Below are 16,100 nucleotides of genomic sequence, written 5' to 3'. Positions count from 1 at the left end.
GGAGAAAAAGGAAAAAAATAAAACCTTAAAAAAAAAATTATATGCTTTCCTTGGAAATCTTAACAGAATCTAGTTGGGTGCTGGTATAAATTAACAGGATAAATTCAATAGCACTCCCACACACAAATATCTATTAAAATATCCTATTTGAAATAGCAAAAATAAAGATAAATTACCTAGCAATAAACTTAAATGTACAAGACTAAAGAAAAAGAATGAGGATACTCTTAAATGATACGGAAAGTATTTATTAAGTGAAAAAAGAAGGGTGTTGCAAATTAAGTATGCTACATTTGTGTAAAAAAAAAAAGGTATCTACACATAGACCTTACACTCTTCACAAAAATTAACTCAACAGGGATCATAGACTTCATGTAAAACATGAAACCATAAAACTCCTAGAACATTATGTGGGAAAAAAAATCTAGACAACCTTGGATTTGGCGATGACTTTTTAGATACGATGCCAAAGGCACAAAAGAAAGAACCGATAAATTGGACTTCATTAAACATGCTTTGTGGAAGACACTGCCAAGAGAATGAGAAGACAAGCCACAGACTGGGAGAAAATATTTGCATAAGACCCATCTGATAAAAAAAGACTTATCCAAAATATACAAAGAACTCTTAAACCTGAACAATAAGAAAATGAACAACCTGATTTAAAAAACAGGCAAATCGGCATCCCACATGCCACAACTGGAAGGACCCACAACTAAAAATACACAACTATGTACCAGGGGGGCTTTGGGGAGAAAAAGGAAAAAAAATGTAAAAATCTTGAAAAAAAAAAAGAAAGAAAGAAAGAAAGGCAAAAGACCTGAACAGACATCTCACTAAGGAAGATAGACAGCAAATAAACATATGAAAAGATTCTCAATATTACACATCATTAGAATTGCAAATTAAAACAATTAGATTCCACTACACATCTATTAGAATGGTTAAAATCCAAAACACTGACACCAAATGGTGGTGAGGGTGAGTAATAACTAGAACTCTCATTCATTGCTGGTAGGAATGCAAAATGGTACAGCCACTTTGAAAGACAGCTGGTCAGTCTCTTACAAAAGTAAACATACTCTTAATGTACAATTCAGCAATGTTGCTCTTTGGTATTTAAAACTCAAATCAGTTGAAAACTTACGTCCACACAAAAACCTGTACATGATTGTTTATGGCGGCCTTACTCGTAATTGCCAAAACTTGGAAGCAACCAAGATGTCTTTTAATAGGTGAACAGATAAGCAAACTGTGGTACATCCAGACAACAGAATATTATTTAATGCTAAAACGAAATGAGCTATGAAGCCACTAAAAGACATGGAGGATCCTAAACACATTACTAAGTAAAAGCCAGTCTGAAAAGGCTACATACTGTCTGATTCCAACTAAATGACATTCTGAAAAAGAGAAAACCATGGTGACAGAAAAAAGATCAGTGGTTGCCAGTGGTTGGGGGGGTGGGAGGGATGAGCAGGCAGAGCATAGAGGATTTCTAGGGCAGTGAAAATACTGTGTGTGACAATATAATGATGGATACATGTCCTCATACATTTGTAAATGCACAACACCTAGCATGAACCCTAATATAAACTATGGACGGTGGGTAATTGTGATGTGTAAATGTAGGTTCATCAGTTGTAACAAATGTACCACTCTGGTGGGGGATGCTGAGAAAAGAGGAGGCTATGCATGCGCTGGGGCAAGTGTATACAGAAATCTCTGTATCCTCCTCTCAATTTTGATGTGAACCTAAAACTACTCTAAGAAAATAGTCTTTAAAAAAATACAATTTACAAAATAAGAAGAGAAGGTGTCTGGAAGAGACACAAAAGAAGTTTTGAATAAATGGAAGGTCATTGAAAGATTTTAATATTATCAAGATGTCAACTCTCTCCAAATTAATTTACAAATATAATGAAACGCAATGACAAAAAAAAAATACTACAAGGGTTTTGGGAGGACCTAGCTAATTCGAACCAAAGGTTCATATAAAAAAATAAGGGCTGGCCCAGTGGCACAGTGGTTAAATTCATGTGCTTCACTTCTGCTGCCCAGGGTTCACAGGTTCAGATCCCGAGTGCAGACCTACACACCGCTCATCAAGCCATGCTGTGGTGGCATCCCACAGAGAAGAATTAGAAGGACTTGCAACTAGGATATACAACTATGTAACTTGGACTTTGGGGAGAAAAAAGAAGAAAGGAGGCAGATTGGCAACAGATGTTAGCTCAGGGCCAATCTTACATACAGACACACACAAATAATAATAATAATAAGGAAAAAAATAAATAAGGAAGAACAGCTAAGAAATTTCTCAGGGAAAAACAAAAGTAATGAGAGGGAAATAACCCCAAGAGACATTAAAAATATATTCTAAGCCATAATAAGTGAAACTAAGTAGAGATTAATGGAACAAACAACAGAAAGAGACCCAAGTAAACAGGGGCATTTGGATTATGATAAAGGTAGCATTTCAAATCAGTAGAGGAAAAACAGATTATTCAGATTAACTTTTTGCTATATGTACCCTTTTATACTTTATGAGTGTTGTACCACATTATCTTTTTTTAGTACTATAGACTGAACAGACATATTTTTGCTCTCTCAAAACCCACTAAAAGTTAAAATATAGGGATTTTTTTTAAAGCATATACCCAAAAAGACAAAGACAATGGGTAACGAGACAACAGCAATTAAACTTTCACAGCAGAAAGAAGAAGGAAAAGAAACGAATTATCCCAACTGACCAGAGAAAACCAAATCTTAAACCGGTAGTGGGAAAAGCAAAGAACTAACATAATTTACACATACAATCCCCCCAAAATCTTGAGAATCAGAAGCATCAAGTAGCTCTGCAAGTGGGAGGGAGTAGAAGAGAACTATGAGGAGGAAGACTGCCTGAAGATGGTAAAACAGTCTTTGAGGTGGCCAACATCACACTCAGTTTAGGGCAGGAACTTCATGCTGCAAACAGGGGGATTAAAGAAAAGTTAACATGCTAAATGTTGACAACCCTAGTCCTCCTCCCCAGGTGGCTTACAGAATGCTGGCAGTTAGTCCCTTACCCCCCTGACAGAAAAGTGGAAGAGCCTTCACTGGGGAAACTCAAAGGCCCAAGAGAAAGCCCTAAGGACGGTGACACTGGGAGCTTCCACCAGGAAAAGGCCAACCAGATCACCCCTATCCGTGCACTCAGAACTTCATTAGCTTTTTGTCACTCAGATATTAAGTAGAAAGCAGGTCTGCCTCCAGGTAGGATACAGTAGGTCACAGACCAATGCTCCCACTGCAATAAGGGGGGGGGGGGCGCGACAAAAATCATCTTTTTTAAAAGACTTTGGAAACCTACAAAAGTAACAAGAACTATTTGAACTAAAATTTCAGACAGAAAAGAGCCCTTCCTGAGTGAGTCAGATATTGATGGCCATTTTCTTCATTTTCTTTTCCTGGGTGGCACTTGCCAATTTTGCGGGTAGGCTGAAAAAGACTGGGCACAGGCAAAGGGACTCTACTAAGAGAAAGAGAAATCAGCCTAATTTTTGGTGGTCACACTAGGCTGGAATGAAGGACAAGAAGTGCTTAAAACACATGGCCAATTTTCCCCAAGAGAAATTTGCTAGCTCTAGGGCACTGATCCAAAAACACAATCTCTCTTCAGATTTTACAGCTGCATGGGGTCAGAGGGTTACAGAGCTAAACTCAGAACCTCTGAAGGGCAGGATTCAATGTCTTGTAGTCGTTTAAAGCTGAGGAGATATAGATTCATGTCTCTCAAAAGTCCAGAGGGGCACACTAGAAGCACAAGATAACCAGAGATGGACTGAGTGCTACTAAAACTGTAACCAAGGTCCCAACCTAAATTACTCCTTGACTGGTTTGAAGAGAACAGCCCCACATCCTACCTACCTAACAGAGGAAAGGAGAAAGCATCTTTGGAGAAAGATATCATCTCAGCCTCTCTCTGTTTCTTTTATATGCATGTCTGTCATACAATAAAAAACTGATATGCAGAGTGGGAGAATAATGACTGATAATCAAGAGAAGAAAAATGTACGGAAACAAATACACAGATGACCCAGATATTGGAGTTAGCAAACAAGGACTTTAAAAAGACAATGATTAGTATGTTAAAAGTAAATAGAGGAAGAAATGGGCAGAAATGAATTATAAATTTTAACAAATAATTTGAATCTACTAAGAAAAATCTAAACCAGAAATACAAAATCTAGAATTTGGAACTCATTGGGTAGATTTAACAGTAGATTTGGGGCAGCATCAAACAGGATTAGTGAACTCGAATTCAGGTCAATACAAAACATTCAAACTGGAAGCACAGGAAAAAAAAGGACAGGAGAGAACACAGTGTAGGAGATACAGGTGGGACCTAGTTATAAAAGGACTAACATATATGAAAATGGAGAGGAGACAAAGAGAATAGGGCAGAAGCAGTATTTAAAGAGATAATGGCCAAGAATTTTCCAAAACTGATGAAAGATATCCACACAGAGTTAGGAGCTCAGTAAACCAGAAGCAGGATAAATGCAAAGAAAACCATGCCCAGGCACACCATAAACTGTTGAAACAAAGAGAAAATCTTAAAAGTAACCAGAAGAAAAAAAGACACCTTAAAGTAGTAATAACAGTACTGATAGCTGATTTGTTAAAAGAAATTGAGGAAGCGAATATATATACAATGGAATGTTATTCAGCCAAAAAAAATAAAAGAAGGAAATCCTGCCATTTGGGACAACTTAGATGATCACTAAGGGCATTATGCTAAGTGAAATAAGTCAGACAAGAGAAATACAAATACTGTATGATCTCACTTACATGTAGAATCTAAAGAAGCCAAACTCACAGAAACAGAGTAGACTGATAGTTGCCAGGGGATGGTGGGTAGAGGAAATGAGATGTCAGTCAAAGGGTACAAACTTCCAGTTACAAGAGGAATAAGTTCTGGGGATCTAATGTACACCACGGTGATTATAGTTAACAACAACATATTGCACACTTGAAACTTGCTGGGGCTGGCCCTGTGGCTGAATGGTTAAGTTTGCCCACTCTGCTTCGATGGCCCAGGGTTTTGCCGGTTCGGATCATGGGCACAGACATGGCAGCATCCCACATGTCACAACTAGAAGGACCCACAACTAAAAATATACAACTATGTACCGGGGGGCTTTGGGGAGAAAAAGGAAAAATAAAATCTTAAAAAAGAAAAAAGTTGCTCACCACCAAAACAAAAAAATGGTAATTATATGAGGTGAAGGATGTAACTAACCTTATTGTGCTAATCATTTTGCAATATACACATTTATCAAATTATCATGTTATACACCTTAAACTTACTCAAGGTTATACGTCAATTATATCTAAATAAAGCTAGGGGACAAAAAAGGAAAAATTAAGGATTCCAGAAAACAGTGAAATAACAATTTGGAAGTGCTGAAGACAAGAAAAAAAAAGAAAAGAACAACTTAGAATTCTACACCCAGCTAAAAAGCCTTCAAAAAATAAAGATGTTTTCAGGCAAACAAAAGTTGAGAAAGGTTGTTGCCAGCGGACTTGCACTACACAATTTATTAAAGGAAGTTCTTTAGGCTGAAGGAAAATATCTCAGAAGTATCATCGCAGGAAGGAATGAAAACCACTGAAAGGGAAATGCATAAATACAAAAGAATACTTGTGACACATGAAAATATATACAAAATTCAAATTTCAGTGTCCACAAAATAAAGTTTTATTGGAACACTCCATGCTCATTTATTTCTGACTTGTCTGTGGTTGCTTTCACGCTGCAATGGCAGAGTTGAGTAGCTGCACTAGAGACCATAAGTACCCTCATCGCGTCACACAGCTCTGTCACAGTGCACTATAAACTGCAGTGACAGAGTTAGAGCCTGACAGCACTTTGAGTGTCACACATACTGCTGTATGACGACATTTTAATTCTATTTATGAGTGCTCAAACCATCATGTCAAAACAAGAAAAAAGCGTACTTCAAATGCCACACATTAAGGCACAGCAGTGAGTTTTGCCATCAAATTAGATGGCAAAGCATTGTGTTTATTATGCAATGACACTATAACTATGCTAAAAGAACATGATATACATAGACATTAAAAGATTGCACTCATCACAACAGTCCCCAACTCACGGGAAAGCAACAGCCAGAAAAATTAGAAATTTTTATGAATATCTCGTCATAGCAGAAAATCCACCATAATATAAAAAATGAAACCACAACCAAACCAGGTGTGTGAGTGGCTCATTTGTCAGCCTAGCAAGGAAAGCCATTTACTGATGATGAGTTAATTGAACTGTCTGATTACAACAGTCAAACCAATGTGTCAAGAGAAAATAGCTTTTCGGCAAGAACAGTTGTTCCAGCAAGTTGAGGATATTGGCAGCAACATCAACAGTCAATTAAAAAACAAGGCCAATGATTTTTAGTGGGGTTCCTCAGCTCTAGACAAGTCAACAGATGTTATCAATTACTGCTGAGCTGTTTATCTGAGCAGTCACTACAGAGTTTGAAGTGACTAAAGAATTAGCCTCTTTATATGGTCTAAGTGAAACAACTACAGGAAAGAATATTTTCAAACTTGAGAAAACACTAATTCAGTACAATATGAAGTGGAATCTGCTAAGAATGTTACAAGTAAGGATGGGCAAAATATGTGTGGAACAGAAAAGGGCTTAGTTGGACAAATTAACAAACCTTGTGAAAATGAAGGTATTTCAAGCATCAGCAGGTACTTTGTGGACAATTCTGAATCAATCATGTCTTATTGATCAGTAGTGCCAAAAGATAAGCTTCATTCGCTTTCGTGGATCTAACTATCATCAGTTCTAAAATAAAAGCTGAACATCCTGACTTGTCCCACCACAGAGCAGGTTCAATGCTTGGCAGTTGATAAGCTCAGGAAGGAGCTCAAAAGTTTTCTAAAGGAAAAAAACCAGCCTCAACCATTATTACAGACATTGAATGGCTTTGGAAATTAGCTTTGCTGCAAACTCAATAAAGTTTCTTAATAAATTTAAAGTACATTTATAAGGCAAAATACTGCATATAAACATACTGCAGTAAACCTAAAATATTTTGACGACAACTAAAGCTGTTGGAACCATGTATATCAAACTGCCTTATATACTTCCTGCTCAGCCAAAAGTTAAAAGAAGTGAAGTCTCCATTCCAAAACAAATTTGCAACAGATAGATTTTCTGAGCTCAAGACAGTTTCAGCAGTGTTTTTCAAACCTTGAGCCAAGTACAATAGAAATTTATACATTTTAAAATCCATTTAACTGTGCAATTGAGGAGCTTCCACCTAACCTTCAACGGAAATGATTAAGCTGCAGTATAATGACACACTAAAAGATAAATATCAAGAGAAGAATCTAACAGGATTTTATAAATGCCTTCCAAGTGATAAATATCCTAATTAAAATCATATGCTCATGGACTGATGTCTGTATTCGGCAGTACCAATCTGTGTGAAAAGCCATTTCAAGAGGAAATCTCATTAGAGATCAACATTAACAGACAAACATTGGCAATCAATTTCAAGGATAATAATAACTCTGAACCCCAGTTAAGCGAAGCACTAACTCCCCAAAATTAATGCCATTCTTCTCATTAGTAGAACTGCATTACAAAAAATTATACTTATTTATATTTTGAATTTTGTCAATAAAGATTTGTGGAAGTTTTTTTTTCTCTCATTATATAAGTAACTATATAGTATCTTTGATTTTGCCTTCTGGCCTACAAAGCCTAAACTATCTGCTATCTGGCCATTTACAGAAAAGTATGTCAACCTCTGAACTATACAGTTCCCCTGAACTGTATAATTACTTGTAGAACCTAAAATAAATGAAGGTCGGGGCTGGCCCCGTGGCTGAACAGTTAAGTGTGAACGCTCTGCTTTGGCAGCCCAGGGTCTTGGCAGTTCGGATCCTGGGCACAGAGCTAGCACTGCTCATCAAGCCACACTGAGGTGGCATCCCACACGCCACAGCTAGAAGGACCAACGACTAAAATATACAACTATGTACTGGGGGGGGGGGGGCTTTGGGGAGAAGGAAAAATAAAATCTTTTAAAAAATAAATAAATAAATGAAAGTCAAAAGAAAGTATAGTATGTAATGGCAATATAATCTGATGATACAGATATAATACAAATATAAAATGAGGATGGAATGGGGATAGCATATGCAAAATAACATGCTGCAACTGTTCTCATTAATCATATATTGGTAACGGTAATATTTTTGCTATTCTGAGACTATTATATAATATGGGATTAAAACAAATGAGTAATTAATAATAAGGATATTCTAATTCATTATCCCCTGTATTCTTGAGAACCAGAAATCTTGGTATGGAAAAAAGAAGATATAGACATGGGGCCAGCCCCATGGCCGAGTGGTTAAGTTCACATGCTCTGCTTTGGTGGCCCAGGGTTTCACCAGTTCGAATCCTGGGTGTGGACATGGCACCGCTCATCAAGCCATGCTGAGGCAGCATCCCACATGCCACAACTAGAAGGACCTACAACTAAAAACACACAGCTATGTACTGGGGGGCTTTGGGAGAAAAAGGAAAAATAAAATCTTTAAAAAAAAAAGAAAGATATAGACGTTAACACAGAAGAGATTAAGTTAAAAACAATATGTGTGTGCATGTGTGTAGATATATAGTTGTACATACACAGCACCTCTAACATCACAGTGATGGGCATCCCCAATGCCCAGATTACATCCCAAATACCGTTTCCCACTAAAGCCAGGGTCTCTTGGAGAAACCATGTAGAAACAAATCTGGAGCAGGAAATGTAAATGCCTGGAAGACTTGGTCATACTAGATAGCAAGGATGCTACAAAGACTACCCACAGTGGATCAAGTTATTCAGGAGCAAACTTGAGGAGACTCCAACTGGCCAAAGATAGGCCAATTTGAGCATCAATAATATTAATAGTTGCCACTGAGTAAAACCCATCAAATATTTTTAAAAACAGCTGGTTTTATCTTAGAAGATAACAGGAAACTCACCTGCTATCTTAAAAAGTGGTAAAAGCAAAGAATCAAGCATGTATGCTATTTTTCTTATATGAAATGTACCTCTGGATAAGTAGCAGACAAGAAGAAGCATCTCTTAACAAAAGTATTCCAACTAATAAATGAAAAAGAAAAAACAGAATGTCACTATTTGCAACCACCAATAATTTAACAGATCTGGGCAGTGAGCCCAACTGCTAACATCTTAAAAAGAGAGAAAACCAGTAATGTGCCTCCTGAGGAAAGAAGACAACATTGCCTATAGTAATGCTGAAGGGACTGAACTAGAGTCCAACCAAGCTTCTGAATCCACTTGCCAATTTGCAATAAAACACAGAGGATGAAGGAACAAGCTGAACTGCAACATGTGTGCAATCAGTAAAATTCAAACTTCAGCCAAGGTTCTCCAACAGAAAAACTGTTAAGGAAAAGGAAGGGACCAAGGGGTAAACTCTAGACTAAGAGACGCTAAAACTACAAAGAATAAGGAAGTGATTACCATAAGAGTCAGAACAGTGGTTATCTGAGAGCAGGAAAGAAAGAAGGGGTTATAATAGAAATGAGACATGTAGAAGGATTCTGGGACAGCTGAAAAGTTCTATTTCTTGGCCTGGGTGGTGTAGTTACAAAGATGTTTGCCTTATCAAAAAAAAAAAGTAGGTATGTGAGTGAGATTTTCTCCTTATTCTACAATAGAAAGATTAAAAATGCTAACTATGTAAAACAGAATACTATTGCCTTGGAGGTTTATAAGGCATCTGGAAGTAAAATCAATAGCAGAAAGGGCAAGGGGAGTGGAATGGAGTTAAACTGTTATACGGTTCTTGCATTTTTTTGAAAAGTACTAACAAACTGTAATAAATTAAGAAGGCAGACTGAAATATCTAGGGCAGCGGTTCTTAACCAGGGGTGATTTTGCCCCCCCAGGGAATATTTGGTAATGGCTGAAATGTTCACAACTGAGGCGGAGGGGGTTGCCACTGGTATCTAGTGGGTAGTGGCCAGAGATGTGCTAAACATCCTACAGTACACAGGACAGCTCCCTAGACCCCATAACAAAAAGTTATCTGGCCCCAAATATCAATAGTGCTAAGGCTGAGGAACTCTGATCTAGGGTAACCACTAAAAACAACTATAAGAATGTTCAACAAACAAAGAAAGAAGAAAAACATGGAACAATTTCACTTACATGAAGCTGAAAAACAGGCAAAATTAAATTATGGTGATATAAATCACTGGAATAACGGTTATGGGGAATGAGGGTACTGACTTGGAAGCGGTACAATGGTGTCTTCTTGAGCACTAAAAATCTCGTTCTGGGCAGAGAGTACACAGTAAAAATCAATTAAGCTGCACACTTAAGATATATACACTTTATGTGTGTTATACGTTAATTTAAAAAAACTCTTAAGCAGATAATCAAAGATTACCATGAGAAAGTCTTTAACATGAAACACTTATCAAAAACAAATAACTTGGAAGAAACAGTCTATGAGGAAAAAGTAAACTTAAAAAAATACATATATGTGTGTATATATATACACAATATATATGATGTCTTCAGAGTTAAGAGGAAACACTACACCCATGACTCAAAAACACAATGTAATTTTTAAAAATCAGATATAAAGCTAGAACTCTCAGAAATTAAATAAAACAGCAGAAACAGATGTACACAACAAATTCCACTCCTAGGTATTAACCCAAAAGAAATAAATGTCCACTAAAAGGCCTTAACCAGAATTTTCATAACAGCTTCATAGAGGGTAGCCAAAAATTAGAAACAAGCCAAATGCCTATCAACAGAGAAATGGATAAACAAATTAGAGTGTACTGATACAATGGAATACATCAAAAGGAACAAAGTACTACACAGGTAACATGTAAATCTCAAAAACATTATGTTGAGCCAAAGAAGCCAGACCCAAGAACACATACTGTGTGATTTCATTTATATGAAGCGCTGGAACAGGCAAAACTAAGAGCTATGGGGAGAGAGCAGTGGTTGCTGGGGATAGTGTGGGAGGAAAATTATTGGAACTGGGTATAAGGGAACTTCCTGGAATGAGGGAAATGTTCTATAATTTGTGGTGGTGGCTAAATGGGGTATATACATTTGTCAAAACTAATCAAATCACACACTTGAAATCAGTACATTTTACTGTAATTATATTTTAAAAATGCTACATAAAACAACAAAAATGAAAAACTCCATAGAAGAGACAGAAGATAAAGGTGAGGTAATTATTTAAAAAAAAAAGCAAAAACACAAAGAAACTGAAAATCAGAGCAAAAGATGTTTTTAAATTAGAGGATTAATCTAGGTAGTCCAATATCCGGATAACAGATGCTTCCAAAAGAGAACAGTAAAAATGTACAGGATAAAATACCATTGAAATAACTCAAAAAAATTTCCCAATGCTGAAGAATATGAGTTTCCAGATGAAAAGCACTCACAATAATGTGAAATTTCAGAACAATGGGAACACAAAGAAAATCCTTCAGACTTCCAGAAGAAAACAGTTCACATACAATGGACAGGATTTAGAATAGCTCTGAATTTCAAAGAGCACTTTTGGAACCAAGAAGACAATAGAGTAATAATCTCAAAATTCTAAAGCTACATGTGTTCCAATCTAGAATTCTATACCCTGCCAAGCAGTGCAAGTGTAAAGTTAGAATAAGAGCTCAAAAAATTTACCTGTTATCCACCCTTCCTCAAAAATCTACGGAAAGACGTGATATCCCAAAGCAAGAGAATGAACCAAAGACAGAAGCTATGGGGAAAACCACGCCAACACAGGTAGAAGGAGTATGGAATATCCAGGATGATGATGAAGGCAATGATTTCAAATGAGAGCTGTGAACTAGGTATAGAAGGCAACCATGCAGAAGGAAGTTCAGAAAACTCCAAGAGACTGGTGAGAAAGTAAAATGCTGCAGCCACTTTGCAACAGTCTGGTAATTCCCCAAAAGGTTAAACATAGTTACCATATGATCCAGCAATTCCACTCCCAGGTATATACCCAAGAGAAATAAAAGTATGTCCACACGAAACTTGTACATAAATGTTCAAAGAAGCATTATTCACAACAGCCAAAAGTAGAAACAAGCCAAATGTCCAACAGATGGATGAACAAAATGCAGTATGCCCATACAATGGAACATTTTTCAGCAATAAAAATGAGGTACTGACACAAGCTATAACATGTATGAACCTTGAAAACATCGTGCTAAGTGAAAGAAGTCAGTCACAAAAGATCACACATTATATACCACATAATTTCCATTTATATGAAATGTCCAGAATAGGCAAATCTACACAGACAGCCGACTAGTGGTCACCTAGGGTTGAAGAAGTTGAGGGGAAATGGGGTGTAACTGCTAATAAGAGGTTTTCTTGGGGAGGAGGGGTAAGGCAAATATGCTAAACCTGATTGTGGCAACAATGGTTGCACAACTTTGTAAACATACTAAAAACCACTGAGTTATACACTTCAAATAGGTGAATTATTTATCAATAAAGCTGTTATTAAAAAATTCTCAGAATAAGTGACAAGTATATAGAAAACTAAGCCAAAAAAGACAATGATTACATGGAAAACAAAATATGTGGGAAATAAAGAATAATGTTTTACTACATCTTAAGACTGTAAGCAGTGAAGATCTAGAATTATGATATAACTTTACTGGGAGACTGGAGGAATGTATGTGCATGTATGTTAGAGAGAGAGAAAAAGAGGTGAAGGGAAAAGAAAAAAATCCTTATTTCCATGGTGGGGAATCATGGATAATGAATAAAATTTAAAAATCAAAAAGCAATGTAAGCACATTATTAAGAAGGAGATAAATGGCAAAATAATTAGCTAAAAGAATTAGAAGTTGTTTCTTGTGGAGTGGTGGAAATGGGGAGAAGGGTGTTGGGGGAATGCTATTTTATGCAATAACTTTGTGGAACCCATTTGATTCTTTAAACTAGAGACATATATACCTTTGATACAAAAAAAAAAGGTTTTTTTAACTCAAAACAAAAAATTTAAAAGTTTAAGAAACTATGAGAAAATTGGGAAGATATACAGGAGTTAAGTAAGTAGATGATATTTTACATGATCATCTTCCATACCAAAAAACCAGATAGCTTTTAAAGTACAAAAATCAATGGCATGGGGGCTGGCCCCGTGGCCGTGGTTAAGTTCGTGCGCTCCGCTGCAGGCGGCCCAGTGTTTCGTTAGTTCAAATCCTGGGCGCGGACATGGCACTGCTCATCAGACCACGCTGAGGCAGCGTCCCACATGCCACAACTAGAAGAACCCACAACGAAGAATACACAACTATGTATCAGGGGGCTTTGGGGAGAAAAAGGAAAAAATAAAATCTTTAAAAAAAAAAAAAAATCAATGGCATGAAGTACTGAATTACTGACTTAAAATTGTTTAAAATGAGAAATTTTATGCTATGTATATTTTGCCACAACTTAAAAAATAAATTAGGAGGAGTGACATCAGCATCATGGCAGAGTGAGCTCTTCCCTTACACTCTCCCCACTAAGATACAATGAAAAGGAGATTCACAAACCAACAGAAGACATTCACATGATACAAAAGACATCTGAAAGACGCATGTTGCCACATGTCTGAAGGTGGAGGTGCTGGACCCCCTGGGAGGAAGTAGAAGGAGGTAAGGAGATCGCCTCTCTCTCCCCAGCAGCAACCTAAGGTGCAGGATCATGCATGGCCCTGAAGGGGGGGGGGGGGGCTCTCCATGGGAACGCCTTCACTCTCCAAGTTCCTTCATAGGTGGTGGGAAAGCTCCACACAGAGGAGGCTAAGCTATTGCAGGGGTGTCTTCATTAAGCCAGCACCCAGGAGGGCAGAGAGTGAGGGCAGAGCAAGAAAGCTCGCAGGATCACACACACAAAAGAAAGCACCCCTTCCTCCTACCAGGCACTCCAGCTCAGCTGGTCAGCCAGAGCAAGGGACCCCTGCCAAAGCACCTGAACATACATTAGTAAAGTAGCAGCTGGGAGTGGGCAGTTGCAAACAGGCCTGTCAGCATAGATTCCAAAGGAGAGGCACAGACACCAGGGATTGCAGCAGGCTCAGAATACAAAACTCCTGACCCCCAATGGCAGCAGGTGGAATCTGCAACCAGATACTATTACTATGCGAAGGCACAAATCCAGCCCACCAAATAAGATGAAGAAATAGAGTAACAGTATTTCCAGACCAGAAGGAAAATGACACACACTCAGAAATCAATCCTGAAGGCACAGAAATTTGCAATCTAAATGACAGAGAATTCAAAATAGCTATCATAAAAAACTGTATGAGTTATAAGAAAATTCAGATAGTTCAATGAAATCAGGAATAAAATTAATGAACAGGGAGAATTCTTCACAAAAGAGATTGAAACCAATCAGAAATGTTGGAGATGAAAAACACAATGAATGAAAAAAGAAAAATCTGGAGTGCTTGAATAACAAAGCTGATATATGATGGAGGACAGAATTAGCAATCTGGAGGACAGAAATATAGAAATGCTTCAGATGGAAGAGAGAGAACTAAGAATAAAAAGAAGTAAAGAAATTCTCCAAGAAATATCCAACTCAATTAGGAAATGCAACATAAGGATTATAGGTATTATAGAGGGGGAAGAGTGGCAGAAAGGAGGAGAAAGCTTGTTCAGAGAAATAATAGCTGAGAACTTCCAAAACCTGGGGAAGGAGCTGGAATTACAAGTAAAAGATGTTAATAGAACTCCTAATTTCATCAATGTAAAAAGACCTTCTCTAAGGCATACAGTATTAAAACTGGCAAAAACTAATGACAAAGAAAATATATTAAGGGCAGCAATGCAGAAGAAAATAACTTACAAAGGAACCCCTATCAGACTTTCAGCAGATTTCTCAACAGAAACCTTACAGGCTAGCAGAGAGTGGAAAGACATATTCAAAATTCTGAAAGACAAAAACTTTCAGCCAAGAATACTCGATCCAACAAAAATATTCTTCAGAAATGATAGAGAAATAAAAACTTTCCCAGATAAACAAAAGCTGAGGGAGTTCATCGCCACAACACCCCCACTACAAGAAATGATCAAGAAGGGCTTCGTACCTGAAAAAATTTTTAAAAAACGAAGTGTTTACAAAGCCTTGAGGAAGACGATAAATAGGCAGACAAAATCAGAAAATTGCAGCTCTCTATCAGGTTAGCAAATAATTATAACATTAAAGATAAAGGGAAGTAAAACATCAAAAATATATATAATCTCATCATTTTAATCACAAACTCACAACACAAAATGGGATACGTTGTGACAACAGTAACTTAGAAGGGGAAGAAGAAAGAGATGCAACCAGCTTAGACTAAGGAAATAAGAAGCTATCAGAAAATGGACTATCTCATCTATCAGATTTTTTATACAAATCTCACAGTAACCACTAAAAAAATAATCAAAACAGAGACACAAGAGGGCTGGCCCCCCAGCCAAGTGGTTAAGTTTGTGCACTCTGCTTTGGCAGCCCAGGGTTTCGCTAATTTGGATCCTGAGCACGGACCTAGCACTGATCATGAAGCCATGGTGAGGCAGTGTTCCACATGCCACAACTAGAAGGACCCACAACTAAAATATACAACTATGTACTGGGGGCTTTGGGGAGCAGAAGGAAAAATTTCTTTTTTTAATTATTAAAAATGTTTAAAAAAGAAAACAGAGAAACAAATGATAAATAAAGAGAAAATTGAGAAAATCATCACAGAGAACTACCAAACTGAACTGGCAGTCCAAAACACACGGGACAAAAAACAAGGCAAATACAAAACAACTGCAAAACGAGTGATAAAACGGCAGCATTAAGCCCTCATATATCAATGATCACTCTAAATGTAAACGGATTGCATTCTCCAATCAAAAGACACAGAGTGGCAGGACAGATTAAAAAATAAGACCCAGCAATATGCTGCCTCCAGGAAACATATATCAGCTCTAAAGACAAACACAGGCTCAGAGTGAAGGGATGGAAAACAATACTCCA

General features: G+C 37.3%; 1 protein-coding gene across 2 annotated transcripts in view; it reads right to left on the bottom strand.

Annotated features, from left to right (window-relative positions):
- Window positions 1–16,100, bottom strand: part of UBE2R2 (ubiquitin conjugating enzyme E2 R2) — a 113,909-nt gene that overhangs the window by 71,880 nt on the left and 25,929 nt on the right. The gene's annotated exons all lie outside the window — the stretch shown is intronic.

Source organism: Equus asinus, chromosome 23 (assembly GCF_041296235.1).
Source record: "Equus asinus isolate D_3611 breed Donkey chromosome 23, EquAss-T2T_v2, whole genome shotgun sequence".
NCBI classification, from domain to species: domain Eukaryota; kingdom Metazoa; phylum Chordata; class Mammalia; order Perissodactyla; family Equidae; genus Equus; species Equus asinus.
The sequence above is the reverse complement of the archived record's forward strand: the minus strand, read 5'-3'. Positions and strand labels throughout refer to the sequence as shown.